A 17,436-nucleotide genomic window follows, 5' to 3' on the forward strand; every position below is an offset into this window, starting at 1 on the left:
AACGTGTGAGGAAGGAAATCAGACAATAAATCTAAAACGATGGAAATTAAAAACTTCAACTTGGAGGAGGGTAGGAAGCAACACATTTTTTCAAAGCTGTTACATTCCATGCAGCTGTCCTTTCAAGTAGGAATAGAAATAACCAGATACTCAGCTGCAGAACAATCTGGGGTCTTGACTTTAGAGCTTCTATTGTCTTTGGAATTGGGTGGGGCATCAAGTACCCTTTTCAGAATAGGCCAGAGAAGATACGTCTAATCTGGCTTGTAAGGTCTTTGTTAGCCCTGTGGCCAGCAGCCCGTGGGGGGAACACCCAGTTCTTCCTAGTCCAGTCATAGGCCTTGCGCCCACTGGAGCATGAAGACAACCAGATTTGCTTGTTTGGGGTCTGCTTGTTGATCACATAGGTTCCTAGATCTCCACCTAGCTTAACTGTTAAAACACCACTCCCAAACGAGACATCATAGTCTTAGAATGAGTAAGGTTTGTCTGCGAGGTCTTCAACAAACTGCTAGGGAGTCTGGTGTCTTCTCTGCCAGTCTTTCATAGGAGATCTCATCTAGACTGTCAGGGTCACCCAAAGTTCCCACTGTCCTCAGAGTCATCAAACACTCTGCTTTCTGACATTCACCATCTGGTTGAGGCGGTGGAGGCTCGGAGGAGTGTGGCTGGGTCCCAACTCACAGGCACCAGCGGTGACCCTAGGGCTGGGTGTTCCCTCCTCACCCCCGGGACCCTAGCGAGGGTCAGGGCTGAGCCCAGGAGGTGCCGCATGGGGCATTGTGCGCCTACACCACCCTCCGGCTCCAGGGACTGCACAGAGTTCTGTAATACATACTGAATGCGTAAGAAAACAACTCTGTGTGGCCTACCCATGGGCATGTGGCAGCAGGCACTTTATTTTGGCCTGACCAACAATATTTCCTGGTTTCCTTTTCATTATGGAAACTTTTTGGCTCTTTATGTGCTAGTGGGCTTAGGCACAGGGATGAAATAGTCGCTGTAGGCAGTCATAGCCATTTAGTTTGCCCATATGAGTGAATGATCTTCAGAAAGCTTTTCACGTACTTAGGGCCACTAGGATGTCAGGAGAAGTCTGTTGGCGACTTCTAGGGAAGTTTTTCTTCCCTGAGAGGAAAGAGACACAAGAATATACGTCATTCTTTGGATTCCTTACTCAACCACATTCCTGCTCTGGGTGCTGTTGTGTTACGACTCGGTGACTGAGTCTGTAGCAGTAATGTGGGGTCCGTGAGGTAGTCGGTCTACAGATAGACACCTGCGTGCTGAGGATGGTGGTGCTGACACATGGAAAGTTTTTGGGTCCTTAACGCTATCACTCAATCTGGAATCAACCCTGGGATTTCTGCCTCCAGAGGTCTTGTCAGATAAGCATGTTGTATTCTTATGGGTTAAACTATTATCAGGGAGGTATCTGTTAACCTAATTAATATAAGAGGCATAGATTCCATACCAGGCTGTCAGTGTCCATGTCATGGTCATATCCTTCTGGATGGGCAAATTCTGCAGACACCTTCCAGAATCAATCCCCACCGTATCACAGATGCTGCCCTATGTTTTTCAAGAGGAAGAAAAAATTGTCTAGATAGGCCTCGCTGTCGTCCACCTAAGGAAACCTCTCTTCCTCTCTCTCTTACCTCTTTGTGCTATAGCAAATCATTCTTCAGAGATGTGTATGGAAAACAGTTAACATAAGTTTATAAAAAAAACTACAAATAGCTATCTTTTGTGACTTAAAGCTTACTCCCTACTATAGCAACCAACAATCGATTGGCTTTTCTAAATCCTGTGTAAAACCTTACCCATTCCAGGATACCAGGATTTTCATGGAGGCCTGGAGCAAGCAACAGGAGCCCTTTCCCTCTCTCAGGGCTTGGCAGAGAGCAAGCTCATCACAGTGAATCAAGCTCTCTGCATCCTGCTGTCTTCCAAGTATCCGTTTATCAGGTCATTGGATGATGACAGACTGAGCATTGGTGTCACTATTAGGAAGCATGGGCTCTAGTCATATCTTTGCCACCAGGAAGGTCTGCCATCCAAGACACCTTATGCAAGCCCCTGGGAGATTTCAGTTTTACAGTCTGTAAAATGAGGATTTTGGATGAGAGAATTTAGAGTTCTAAAATTGCATACTCAGAATCCAAAGAGACTTTATCTCAGGAAATGAGGTTTCATAGCACCAGCCAGACTCCATCTATTATCAGTGGTTGCTGGAAAGTTGTGTTGAGAAGTGCGGTAGACTGTATAGATATCCATGACATCTGTCTCTCCATAGATACCACAGATATCCAGGACCTAATCCCCAGAATCTGTGAATGTTATTTTATATGACAAAAGGGACTTCTCATATGTGATTAAGTTAAAAACTCTCAGATGAGATTATCCTGAATTATCTGGGGGGGCACTAACTGAGATCTATTCTTATAAGAGACCTGCAGATTTGACTACAGAAGAGATGAAGAGACAGGTATGTATGCGACTGCACTTCTGGCTTCCCAGGTGGAGGAAGGGGTCCTAAGCCAAGGAATACAGGGAATGCAGTTCTAGAAGCTTGAATAATAAGGAAACAGATTTACTTCGGAAGCTTTGGAGGGGATGCAGCCCTGCCAACAGTTTGATTTTTGACATCTAACTGGAACTATAAAAGGATAAATTTGTATTGCTTTAAGCCACTGAGTTTGTGGTAGTTGGTTATAGCATCCTAACTAAATAACTCAAGAAGGATGATAAAGTGTCATTGACCTCAGCAGAGATACAGACTAGGTTATATTAGAGATGGTCCATTCTGAATGGAAGTGAGTGGCAGTGAGTGCTTTCTTGTCTCCCAGTTGCAGTTTCTGGCATAGAATACTACGGATCTGGATATGTAAAAATAGCTTTGTAATACACTGGTATTTTCTGCTTTTATCTGAATATTGCCCTCTAACAAGGATCCTCCAATGTGTGCTGACAGGTCGCTCTTCAGCTTTCCTCATAAATTATATTTACAGACAATAGCAGACTGGGGGTGCCTGTGTGAATGAATTATTTTTCAACACTTATCTTTTTCAATTGGCATTTATTGCTGTGGCTTCTAACCTATGGCATGTATCAAAATAACTTAAGAAGTTTGTAAAAGTGCATGCCTGGATCTCAACCCAATGGACCCAAACAGAATTTCCTTCAGCGTTATTTTTATATTCTTTGAAGACATTATAAAATACACACAAAGGTGAAAACAATCAATTTATTGAATCAGCTGCCATTGACTGATATAATTTGAAATACTCCCCAAATATTGCTATTTTTGCAACAGATTTGACAGCCCTGTGGTTCTCTCTCTGTCATGATACCCATGTTCCTATGATGGTACGTGGAGGTAAGCCATGCCAAAAAGGCTCAGAAATTTTCCGTCAGAGTGCATGAAATAATGCTAAATGTGGGATTTATTACTCATACTAGCATGCTGACTATTTCAGGAAATTGCCAGTCGGTCTTAGGCTGGATGGCATCTCATCAAATTTGATGTCATCTGTTTGCTGACTGGAGAGACAGAAAATATTGCTGTTCTATCCTACTTTATACAAACATGAAATTGAACTGTCTGAAATTACTGTTTTTTCTAGGTCAAAAATACTGGAATGCTGGCAATTCCATATCGTTTAACCTGCTAAATGAATTTATTAGTAAATAAACTAAAATCAAACAAGCTCAATTATTCCAACTTTTTTTAAAAGTGAAATTTAATAAGAAGGTAAATACTAGTATAACTTCCAGGTTATTGAAAGTAACCTGGAGAGATGAAAGATAAATTGTTAGTTAAAATTCTGCGTCTTTGTTGATTTTCTTCAACCTTCCCCAGACATGAAACTGTTTCATTGTCTTCAGTGATTTTTGTACATATTCATCGAATGTGTGACTGTTACTATTGTATATAAATGAAAAATAACCACAAATCATGAATTATGTGTGTGTACTTAAAATTCTGTACTATAATATGCACTGTAAATGAGTTTATTACATATATTATTAAGGTTGGGCTAGGTGTAGCCCATTGGAATTAGAGTAAGAAGTCTTGAGTTAGAGTCCACATGTGCGACTTGTTTTCATTTCCCCATCTGCAAAATGGGGAATATTTACCAGGTAGAATTACTGTGAGGCTCAAATTAGATAATGTGTATGCAGGTAATTGTAAATCATAAAGCACTGTGAGGTATTATGATGTATATGAAATAAGTACGTGCTGAAGATTTGCCATCTATGTGTCAACAGACTAAGCTGTTTCTAGGATGCTAACCAGATGCACTTTGTAAGTTGACAAACAGAACTTGTTTGTGCATTGATTAAAAAAAGGTTTACTATCTCCTATGGAATAGATAGCTAACAAGTGTGAGAGATTTATGTGAAAAAACAAAAGTCCATTAATTAAATAAATAAGGTAAAAATAATTAACCTAACAATCACATTTCAAAAAGAATACCTGTTTTTTAACTCAAAAGATTATTATTATTATTATTTTTAAGATTATTTATTTGGCAGAGAGAGAGAGAGCACAAGCAGGGGGACGGGCAGGCAGAAGGGGAAGCAGGCGCCCTGCTGAGCAAGGACCCTGATGTGGGACTCGATCCCAGGACCCTAGGATCATGATCTGAGGCAAAGGCAGATGCTTAACTGACTGAGCCACCCAGGCATCCCGATTTTTATTATTTTTTTAAAAAATTTATTTTACATAATCCCTACACCCAAGACAGGACTCAAAACCGCAACCCCAAGATCAAGAGTCACATGTTCCCCTGACTGAGCCAGCCAGGCACCCCTCAAAAGATTATTTAAATATTCACTTTTTAATTTAACCCAAACTTCTTTGTGTTGGGAAGTATAACATTAATTTCTTTTAAACATTCTTATAAGAATGTTTTGTTGCCATTGTTTGTAAATGAGCTAATGAAATTAGCTGATGATGACAGGAGGTAACACCCATACTGACGTTATGGCTTCCCTGTCAAGGATCTCACGAACAATACCTCTCCACTGCATAAGTATTATTACTTTATTTTAATTATATTATACTTCAAGAGCATTTTAATGTTGTTACATATTATTTCTTGTGTGTAATTAGTGAAATAGAAAGTGATAAAATTTCTTATTTTTACTTTATTTACTTCTGTATTATTTTATTTACCGGCAGTTCTCCTTTAAGAGAGGAACAGATAAGTGAATGGATCTTCTCAATACATGTGGTCATCGTCTGGAAATAGAACCACCCAGAGAAATCTGAGAATGCTTTGAGAATACCAGGACCGTGGGAGGACTGTTGCAGAGTCTTGGAGAATTTACCCATGGAAAAGCAAATGTGGTGGGTCTGTGACTGGTGGAATGACAGATAAGAGGATGATGGAAAGACATGCAAGGGTGAGGAAGCAGCATGGCCAAGGGCACAGAGGTGTGAAACACCACAGGTATGGAATTAGAATGATAGCCAGTTAGTATGCCTGGAATATAAAACTCAAGGAAGAGGAGGGCAAAGGTGCTTTCTGATAAGGGATGAGCCTATGGCTGGTTAATCAGGTCATCGGGGTCCTGCCAGTAGCTTGTTCATTAAATCCCTGTTTTCTAATTTGATCAACTTCAGTGGCAACTGTCATCAGACAAGGCAGGTGTTTTCTGGAGAGGCTCTGTTGCACACCCTCAAAGGATTTCCCCTTCTTTCCAAAGCACCTGCTACCGCCACACAACTGGCTGATAAATACACTGATAACATTATTTTTCTGTTCAGAACTACCAGAAAAGCTGAAGTCCCACTCAAGAAGGCATAAGCTTCGGCCAGGCATCACTTGGGAAAAAGTGTTGCTTAGCTGAGCCATTCAAACTGGGCACAGTATCAAATCCATAAAAAGTACTCCATAAATAGTAGGAGTTGCTGTGGTTGTGTATATTTTGATCATTGAATTCTCCTTCCCCTAAACCTAGACTTTGCCACTTACACGAAATTCCTCTCACTTTGATCTAATTCATAGGTGCTGGCTTGTATGTTGGGCATACTGATAAAGATACAGGAGTAGTATTAAATGTGCTAGGATGTGCCAAGACCTGGTTCTAAGGACTAGGGTATATTACAAACTTATTAAAATAAAAGAGATGTATCTAACTTCAGGCCAGTATAAGAGCTAACACATTTATCAGTATCTCTCATCAATTTTTTATGGGTTTATAGATCTTTTTAAAGAGTTAAAATTTTAGAAGAAGAAGTTTGAAAAGAAAATCTAAACATATACTTGATATTTCATTACATTTCTTCTAGAATATCTTTTTAAAAAGATGGCTCTTTGGGGGCGCCTGGGTGGCTCAGTGGGTTAAGCCTCTGCCTTCGGCTCAGGTCATGATCCCAGGGTCCTGGGATCGAGCCCCGCATCGGGCTCTCTGCTCAGCAGGCAGCCTGCTTCCTCCTCTCTCTCTCTGCCTGCCTCTGTGCCTGCTTGTGATTTCTGTCTGTCAAATAAATAAATAAAATCTTTAAAAAGATGGCTCTTTGAATATTGCTCAGGTGAATAGGATAATGGTAAAATACATATGTAAGATAACAGACTAATAATTCAGTAAACACTTTGGCACTTAGCATCCAGTTTATGAAATAAAACTTTGCCATTACCTTTAAAACTTCAGTGAGTTCCTGAATTTTGTGTATAATATTTTCCTTTTGTAAAAATTTTATCATGTGTTGATCTTTAAACCTAAAATATCTAACCGTACCCACTCATTAGCAAAGCCAGCTCTGTCAAAGTTCAAGTGTTTATTCATGTATGGGAAAGTGGGATGGGTGGTCTTGACCCTCTGTTGTATGCCATTGGTCTGTTTGTCTTTTCCTATCCTATTTTCACAGTTTTAGTTATCATAGCCTTAGAAGTTTTATATAAATTCTTGATAATTTAATATTTTTAATTTACTTTCTGGTTCTTTTCCTCTGCGTCCTGGTAAAATGTCTCAATTTTGCCTTTCATTTTATTGAATCCATTTTCTAAAGGTCAGTTCTGTTTTATTTAGCATCCAATACATATTTTAATTCACTATTGAAATTTTAGTTTTCTTGCCTTTTTTTTTTTTTGTCTCATCTTGCACACAAATACCTACTAAGAAAAATAGGGTGGTTTTGGGGCGCCTGGGTGGCTCAGTGGGTAAAGGCTCTGCCTTCGGCTCAGGTCACCATCCCAGGATCCTCGTACCGAGCCCCGCATCAGGCTCTCTGCTCAGCAGGGAGCCTGCTTCCTCCTCTCTCTCTGCCTGCCTCTCTGCCTGCCTGTGATCTCTGTCTGTCAAATAAATAAATAAAATCTTAAAAAAAAATAGAGTGGTTTTAATGCAAAGAATATAGAGACATCATTCCTCCCAACTCACACATAGATGTATAGTATTTAGAATACCCTGGCAAACATCTGCTGAGATTAGGTTCTGATTCTAGTAATAAATCCTTATTAGGGTTCTGTACTCCTGATAAGGAATCTTTAGGGTTATATATCAAATAGACTGTAATACAAATCACCCCAAAATTTAGTGGCTTAAAACAGCATTTATTACGCTTGCTATTTTGCAGGTCAGAAATTTTAGCTGGGCTCAAGGTGAGTAATCTTGCCTGGCTGAACTCTGTCATTAGGTTTCAGCCAGCGCCAGGTCAGCGGGGGGCTGCCTGGTCTCGCACAGGCGCATGGGGGACAACTCATCTCCGCACACTTGGTCTCTTACCGCCCTCCGGCTTGCTTGGGCTTGTTCACATGGCAGCAACCCGTTTCCAGGAGACAACAGAAGCGTGTAAGCACTCTTGAGTCTTCGTCTTGGAACTGGCACAATATTGTTTCCACTGCATCGCAAGGGCCGGAGCAAGTCGGGAGGCCGGCCGAGATTCACAGGGAAGGAGAGGGGATCCCACCTTTCGTGGCTGGGAGGCCAGTTGCCAAGGGCTTGGCTACAGAGCTGAGTCATGGATTGTGGCTGGTTTTTGCGTTCAGTTGCAGGCAACATCCTGTTTCTTGGGTATTGATCTGTGTTTTGAACAGGCTCAATGTTGGGGTTTCTTTTTCTATGTTTACTTTGAAGCCAGGAAAGGACCAGCTAGAGCTGTGGGGCATATAATAAAAGGGCGTTTAAATTGCCCTTCTCCCCGCTCACTGCCTACCTGGACCTAAATTTCTTCACAATATTCTTCCCTTGAGAAGCTCAGTTTTCTTGTCCTGTGAATAAGAGTTTTTACTGATGTTTTGCTCAGAAGTTGAGAAAGCCTGCATCAGGGATTGGTAGCCATTTTAAACTGGAAGACTTAGCTTGATAGTAGATGGTTATTCTTTATTCCAGGTGATAGGTTATATTCATTTGCTCTCACAATGACCATCATAATACCATTGTTTTTAAGATTTTATTCATTTATTAGATGGGGCGCCTGGGTGGCTCAGTGGTTAAAGCCTCTGCCTTCGGCTCAGGTCATGATCCCAGGGTCCTGGGATCGAGTCCCGCATCGGGCTCTCTGCTCAGCAGGGAGCCTGCCTCCTCCTGTCTCTCTCTGCCTGCCTCTCTGCCTACTTGTGATCTGTCAAATAAATTAAAAAAAAAAAAACTTAAAAAAAAAAAAGATTTTATTCATTTATTAGAGAGAGCGTGCACAAGTTTGGGGGAGGCACAGAGGGAGAAGCTGACTTCCTGCAGGGCCGGGAGCCTAGTGCAGGGTTCAGTCCCAGGACCCTAAGTTCATGACCTGAGCTGAAGTCAGATTCTTAACTGACTGAGCCACCCAGGCGGCCCACATAATACCGTGTTTTGACAATGGCTTGCTGGAACTTCATTTCCTGATGAGTTGCCTGACACGCAAAACCAAGATTTCTTGAGTTCAATTTCTTCCCAGGTAATTCATCTTTGTCCCATGCTCCTTGCTACCTGCACTGAGACCTGGTATTGTTTCTGAGCTGGCAATGTTTGAATTGGTTCTTGTTTACCCTTTTGAACCTACATCAATCAGGTTGTCAGTATAGACACCCACATTTACATAACTAATGGCACTCCTGCTCAGTGTCATTTCAGTTTGCGCCATGACTAGCAATCTCATTTACACACTGGTGACCTTCCAGATTTCACGTCTGTTAATTTCATCTGTAGGTCCTTTAAGTTCAAACTGCAAGATTCCTGCCTATTCAGAGAAATGCTCTCAAGAGTCTTGTCTATGCCGCTTTCTGCTGTCTAATTTTCCCCTCTTACCTATTACCCCAGCTTTTAATTTACTATCTTATTGATGTAACAGATTTTGCTCTAATATTTTAGCATCCTTTTGGCCTCTCTCCTTTTTACCGTAGAAGCTATGAAAACTCTTGCTGTTTGTATCAGACTATGCTGCTGTCTTTCCCAAGAGGGTGCTAGTGCCCACACTGAGCCACCAAATTGTCTGTTTTGATGGAACTGATTAATCATTCAAGGTAAACTTCCATTCCTTTTTCAGTGAAATGAATAGATTTTGTTTATTTTTATTTTTTTTTTTAGAAGTGAATAAATTGAATTAACTGTTTGACTGGATTGATGGCATTTTCCGTTTTTGGCTTTAGGATTTTAAAAGTCTGATTTCCTCTTTTATCAATAATAATTAGAAAAGCCTAGGTTAACGGTCGTTCTGAGGGACAGGGTGGGTTTTATTTACCATTTAGGAGTACATTGCTTTCTGTGATTAGCATCCTTACACCCCCATGAAGTGTGCCTGTTGTTTAGTACAGGCTGTTGAACAAGGATTCTGGAGTCAGGGTCCTCATTCTGTCAATTGCCTCCTGGCTGCCCAGTCTCGGCTTCATCAGTGTGGGACACGTCATCGGCGCTCACACATAGCACCACAGGGGATGCGATATGTAGAGTGCTGAGAACTACATCTAGTAGAGAGGAAACCGTGGATTCTGGCTACCTTTCCCATTTCCATCCTATAAACGGTATAAAATAGATTGACACTCAGGAAAAGATGCCCATTCTGACCTACCCAAGAACTCTCCCTCTCTGGGATTCCTTTGCATCCCGTTGGCCTGTCCAGCTTTGCTCCGGACTTCTGAGTTTCGCTCTTCTTGGCCCGTTTTGTTTTTTTTGCTGTTGGTGACAGAAACGTTGCAGAAGCCCCGGATGTTTGGCAAATATCGGGAAGGGCATGGGAAGGTGAAAACAAGTGCCTATGCAGGTGGAGGTATCAGGCCCTGGCTCTGCTGTCAGGGCTACAGGCTTTCCACCCTCCACATCAGAGGAAAGAGTGTTTTCCACTCCTGTTAATAAAACTGATAAATTCAGGATCACTCAGAGAAGGCTGCTTGCAGCATCCTGAAATGCCAAAACAAAACTCATGATTTCCTGGGGAAAGTTACCAGGAAAAGTAATGAAGAAATAGACAAAAGACAAAAATCTCTAGTTTTGATTGAATTATCATAGCCTGAATTTTTTGGCAAGCCTACGTTATTCGGAGGGCCACGGGGCAATGGAAAGAACACAAAATCAAATGTGGAAGGGAAAATAGACCATGGTCACAGCCACTGGGGACACTTGAACAAGTCCCTTCCCTTCTTTGAGACTGAGTCTTTATACCTGGAAAATTAGGGTGCTGATTTGTGATCTCTAAATTGTCATACCACTCTGACATTTCTTGATTCTATTTTAAAGCGTAAGAATGTGTTTGTTACCACAGGCGGTATCCCTGGAAAGGCTTTAGAATAATTGTGGAACCCATTCAGCCTCACTGTTGGCAGGAATCTTGATGAGTATGATTTAGCGTGCTTCCCAGAGCTACTGCATATGATGTTGAGCCAAATTCCTGGGGCATCTGAACTACTGCCTGGCCGTAAGTTAGGCCTTCTTCCAGAACTGCTAAGTGGTACCTTTGTGACCTGACTGTGTTAATCATGAGTTGGGCACTTGGGGAGTTATATTAGCTCATTGATACCTCTGGATCAATCCCAGGTTTACTTTGTGGGAATAAATGGACATGGCAAAGAAATATATTCTTCCTTTCCTAACAAGTTCATGAATCATAGTCTGCCACATAAACATGGGGGAGTATCAAGATCAAATGTAAACATATCATATATACGAAGAATTTTAAGTACATAATTAGACAATGTGGTAGATATGAGAACACCTCCATATCAGCAGTGTGCCAAAGGAATTAGATATTAAGTCCAGCTCTGTGGGATATAAACCTAAATAACTTGACACTTATCCTCTGCATGTCCTCTAAAAATAATTTTCTTTTCATTAGCATGAGAGTGACCTAGAATTTCTCTCCAGATCCAAGAAGATAGGACTTTCTCATATGGAGATAGAACTTCTAATAATGCTTATTTCATTTAAAAAATGAGGCAACCAGTTAAGAAATGCCAGATCGTTTTAAATGGAGGAGTTTACACTACGAATATGCAGAGGAAAATTGCCTTCATCTAAATTGGTGTATGGCTGCCACCTCCCAGCATATACATACATGCATGCTCTCTCTCTCTCTCTCACACACACACACACACACGTGTGCTCAAACATGTGAATGCACATACATGCCCATGAACACGTATGTCATACTTGCTTTCTTCGCATTAATTTGCATTCTAATATAGCAGCTTTATTTGCTTGCTGGATTTGCATTACAGTAGAGCAGCCATAGCTTCAGCTTTGGAGGTGGACAGACTTAAATTGAAGCTTAAGATCTTGACTTGGTTAGTCTCTCAGTAATTCCAGAATATCAGTAGTATTTGCCTTACAGAGTTGTTGGAGTACTTCCTAAGGTAACACCTTGTACTCGTCCGGATTCTCCAGAGAAGCAGAACCAACAGGATATGTGTGTGTGTGGAGAGAAAGAGATGTTTTAAGGAATTGGCTCACGTGATTGCGGAGGCTTGGCAAGAGCCAACTCTGCAGGGTAGACCGACAGGCTGGAGAACCACGGGAGAGTTGGAGTTTGCTCCAGAATTCATTATTGCTCAAGGCAGGTCAGTCGTGGTCCTCTTAAGGTCTTCAACTAATTAGACGAATCCCACTTACATGGTGGGGAGTGATCTATTTTACCTGAAGCCTACTGATTTAAATGTTAAATTTCATCTAAAAAATACCTTCACATCCAGAATAATGTGTGACCAGATATTCTGGGCACTGTGGCCCAGTCAAGCTGGCATGTACGTTAACCATCACCCACATATAAAAAACTGTAGCAGTGTGCCTGACACATAAAAAATACTTACAAGTAAATGGTATTAGTCATTAGTACTTTAGGTAGTCACAGAAAGAGCTTCAGTGGACAGTAATTTTGTCTCAGACTCTCTCTATAGGACTTCTAAAAGAATCAGAACCAAACAACGTAACTTTCATTAAAATGGTAAAACCCCTTGAATTCACAGATGAGAGGTAATTCAGGCTTGTATGTAATGCTCCTTCAGCGTTGTAGTAGACTGACCAGGGGGACTTGGAGTTTGGGATTCCCTTCCTGCCTTCTGCTGCTAATTACTCTCTCTAAACATTTTCAGATGTAATTTGATGTTCGTTCTCTCTTTCACTGGACATATCACTCACAGCCTTGGACTCAGACAGTTCTCCAAACAGGTTTAAAGGCTCTCGGGCAGGTGGGGGGAAGATTGTATTCATTCAAAAACATCAGAGTTAGGTAATTGGATAAAGTAATGATTCAGTCTTAACACTTTTAGAAATTACCTTGATTGTATATAGATAATCATATCTCACTTAAATTACTTAAATTAAATCAGACCACTTATCTCACTTAAATTACTTAAATTAAATCAGACCAACAGTAACAAAAACAACTATTGAAAACTGCTAATCTGGTAATTTGGGCTTTTGGAAAGCAATATTAAGTAACTTGTCCAACTAATCAAATCACTTAAGCAGGCATCTATTTCTAAAGCAGCAGCTGAAAATAATTTGTGATTGAAAGGCTTAATCCTGGGCTCTTCTCATCAATATGCAGTCTTCTATATTACTAGCTATTCCGTAAAAAATGATGGAAGTGACTATTTTTTCAAAAAATGAAGTCAACACACAGCTCATACCATCCCAAGGTCTTCTCATCAGTGTCTACACATGCATGTTAGCAAATAAAATTTACCATTTTTACTGTACTTTCAGAGTGGCAAGATCTAAATCACATTATTTAAAAGAAAATTATCGGAACACTTTTGTGCCAATAAAGTCTTTGTTGATGTATATACTTGATGGGAAAGGAAAAAAAAAATATTGCCGAATGATATATTTTCTGTAGATGATGGATTTCATAGTAGATAAGGGTCTTCAGTATGAGTGAGCAATTCCGAGATTAAATTTGTGCCTCGAATGGAATGGAAAGAAAAGTTAGGACATGGATAATGAATAGCCACAGCAAATGGCAGGGTAACCACAAAATAATGTATTTTGCACGCTGGACAGATTCTTAATTGCAGCACCCCTAGGTCTTTTGGAAAGATGTGGGAGCATGGGGCATTGCTGAGTCCTATTCAGTCTGCCATTTGGGTGATCTGCCTGGGCATATCTTCCAGATGGAAGATACTACTCGAGGAATAATCGTCTCGGAGAAGTAAGGATGATGAAGGTCCCATGTGCTCAAGGAACAGGGCAAGCAATGGTGTTACGTAGAGTTGCCAGATATGGAGTGAGCCAGAGGACAACCGTAACTTTATGTGTGAGGCAAAAATTTGGTGGGACCAGCTCAAAGAAATTTTATCCAGTAGGAAGGAGTGGGACAAATAAGGGAAAATAATTTCCACGGAAGTTAAAAGTGAGGGAGATAATGGTCAGGGTGGCTAGGTAACACTGCATAGAAAGATTTGAAGGGGTTGAAGAGTTTGGCATGTTATGTGTTTTGGGTGCTCATACGAAAATTGGTAGGTTTTAGGGGTTATGTGCGCAGTTTCAGATCAGACACAATGGGAACCTCATCTTACTTTAATTTATACTTAAAACTGTAAATGCCATCAGAACTTAGTTACATGCTTTTTATCAGCATATAGTTCAGAGACATATTGAATTTTTTACAGGTTTTCTAATTCAGATATAGATGAATTAATGAGTTAATTTGACTCTTAAGCAAATAAAAAATAACATTTTTTGTTTATATTTTAAAAGACTTATGAGAACAATTACACATTCAAGAGTAATTGTTTTCTGAAAATAATAAGTGAATTAAAAGGAAGGTTTGCTTTGAAATTCCTTGAGATTAACCTTTTAGCTGTAGGGTTGCTGGATAATAGTAGTAGATTTATCAAATAAAGATGCAGAAATTTGTGTTTTGGGGGTGCCTGCTGGCTCAGTTGGTTAAGCATCCAACTCTTGATTTTGGCTCAGTTTATGATCTCAGGATTGTGTGGTTGAGCCCCACATGGGGCTCTGCATTCAGTGGGGAGACTGCTAGAGATTCATTCTCTCTGCCTCCACCCCTACTCCCATGTGCACACACACTCTTTCAAGTAAACAAATAAATCTTTAAAGAGCTTTGTTATGAATATAAGTATTTCAAACTATGACAGATACCATAATTCGTTTTCAATATGTAGTTTCATATATATGTGAAAATGCATATTTTCATATCTATGAATATATGTTTTATTCACATAAAATATAAATATAATTATATTTACATCAATAAATTTATATATTCCTATATGGATATAAATATATATGATACATATGTTTTAATATGCAGTTTCATAGATATATATTTTACAGTATGCCATTTCTTTGTATATTTAAGGTAGGTTTTCTTGACTTACAGTTTTTTAACACTTGCTTTCATGCATTGCCTGGGTTTTCTTCCTTGGGGAAACCAATTATACTTTTGTTGAGTCTTCTCTTTCCTCCTATTATAGTTCATATTTTCCTCAAATTATTTAATATTTTAAATTTATTATTTATTTTCATTTTCCTTAAGATTTTTCAGCCACTATTTCCCTTGAAGCATGTGTGTGTGTTTGTGTGTATGTATGAGCACGCATTCATTTGCTCTTATATTCCCTTTGGTTTAGCCTTAATTTGTGCCCTGAATTTTTTTTTTTACTATGTTTTTATTGAGTTTTAAAACCCATTTATGAGTTTCCTATTTATTATTTATATTATACTTTTATATTTTACATTGTTTTTCTTTACATATTTCTCTATATTGGAATGTTGGGTTGTACTTTTCATCAGTTTCTAGGCAGATCATGACTTCTTTAAAGCAATGTTATTTTAATCCTTATTCTCTTCATTATTTCTGTTTGTGGGATTTTACAGTAATTTTTTCGGTTGATGATTTTTTAAATAAAATTTGTTTTCTGGCTTTTTTTTTAAAGGAAAATTGGTCATAATAGCTGTTTTTAACATACCTGTTCTATAAATACATTTCCGTATAAATACATTTCTGTTATTTTATGAAATCTTAAACCAAATTCTTTTTTTTTTTTTAAAGATTTTATTTATTTATTTGACAGAGAGAGATCACAAGTAGATGGAGAGGCAGGCAGAGAGAGAGAGAGAGAGGGAAGCAAGCTCCCTGCTGAGCAGAGAGCCCGATGCGGGCCTCGATCCCAGGACCCTGAGATCATGACCTGAGCCGAAGGCAGCGGTTTAACCCACTGAGCCACCCAGGCGCCCTTAAACCAAATTCTTATACTCGCTTTTCCCCACTCCAATTTTTATCTGGCTAGTCTATTTTTTTTTTCTTTAATACCTCCATTTTGTCTAATTTCAAATCAATTTCCAGAAGTTTCTCCTTGGCTGCTGTTGGTCCTGGGGGGTTTGGCAGATGGGTTTGGAAGGACATAAGTCCCAGGTAGCTTCAGTCCTTCAGACTTTACCACTAACTCCTTCCAGTCACCTATGGATGTGTGAAACCCCTCTGTAGTTTTGAAGCTTGGCCCAGTGCTGAGAATCTTTTGAGAGTTTTAAGGTTTTTCCTGTTCTCTGTTTCATCATTTGCTTCCCTCTGTTTCTTCCCATAATGTATTCTGATACCATGTATGCTTTAGAGTTGGTGGTGATTTTCACATACTCATATTGTGTCATGGGGCTATTTTGCTCCTTGGTTTTGACAAAGATTTTTCTGTGGGTTTTTGGTTTTGTTTTCCTAGTTGTTCTGATTTTATGATGAGATTCAAGAAGATTAAGAAACTATACCACCACTACTATCTTCTCAACATTAACTGATGTTATCCATATCTTGTACAAATAGTGCTCCACAGAACACACAGTGGGAAATATTAATTTAAATTAGTTACTTCAAATTTATTTCTCAGAGTGGTATCTTTCAAAGCTCTTTATTTTCTTGGCAAAGACTTCCCAAACTAGTCTAATCGCTCTCTGTGATTTATTAGGTCTTTATAGTGTAGAGCTTAAAAAATTAATTTATATTTGGATCTGGGTTCTCTTCTAGGAAATGTATGACCTTGGACCACTGTTTGAGCTTTACCTCAGAGGATAATAAAAAGAGACAATTTCTCTAAAGTTTCTGGCACAAAGTGTGGGACATACTAGATATTCAACATATTTTATATTATCTATGTCATACACTTCCTTTGCATATTACTATGATTTTCTCATTCCTGAGTTAGACTGAATGCTCTATGAGGGCAGATAACATATCTGTCTCCTTTATTGCTATGTTCTCAGGGCCTTGCATAGACCAGACCACAGTGAGCGCTCAGAATATATTGAATGAATTAACAGAACCCTAGTTATTATTTTTGTGATTTTTTATTATCTTATGTAATATTAACAATAATGGCTAACAGTGAGTACATATTAGGTTGCTAGAGCTGTTCTTAGCACTTCATGTATATATTCTTATTTCAGTGTCACAACAGGCCCACCAGGTAGGTACTGTGATTATCTTCATCAGACAGAGGAGGAAATTGAGGCATAGAGAAGTTGAGAAACTCACCTACGTTAATAAATTGCTTGGGGCACCTGGGTGGCTCAGTGGGTTAAGCCGCTACCTTTGGCTCAGGGCATGATCTCAGGGTCCTGGGATTGAGTCCCGCATCCGGCTCTCTGCTCAGCAGGGAGCCTGCTTCCCTCTCTCTCTCTCTGCCTGCCTCTCCGTCTGCTTGTGATCTCTCTCTGTCAAATAAATAAATAAAATCTTTAAAAAAAATAAATTGCTTGAGCACATGGACAAGTTAGAGGTAAAGTGTGTGTCTTATTACATTTTGTGTATATAGTACCTGACTTAGAATATGCCTGAGTGCTTTTATGCACAAATGAGTAGATGGATAAATAAATGAAATACAGGTCCGTTGCAATACACTATGTTGACTGCATCTTAATGAATTTGAATAAATGTATCAGATGAGGATTTTATCATGATATTGGCGAATAGCTAGAATTTTTACCTGGAGGTTAGAATGTGATGTGTATTTGAAATAACTGGCAAATTGAGCAGATACTAAACCACTTTCAAAATTGCAATAG

At 39.5% G+C, this 17,436-nt stretch overlaps 1 pseudogene; it reads right to left on the reverse strand.

The window, feature by feature from the left end:
• Positions 1–216: 216 nt before the first annotated feature.
• Positions 217–5,245, reverse strand: LOC125079800 (frataxin, mitochondrial-like; annotated as a pseudogene).
• Between the last annotated feature and the right edge of the window lie 12,191 nt (positions 5,246–17,436).

Source organism: Lutra lutra, chromosome 10, assembly GCF_902655055.1.
Source record: "Lutra lutra chromosome 10, mLutLut1.2, whole genome shotgun sequence".
Taxonomy (NCBI): Eukaryota; Metazoa; Chordata; class Mammalia; order Carnivora; family Mustelidae; genus Lutra; species Lutra lutra.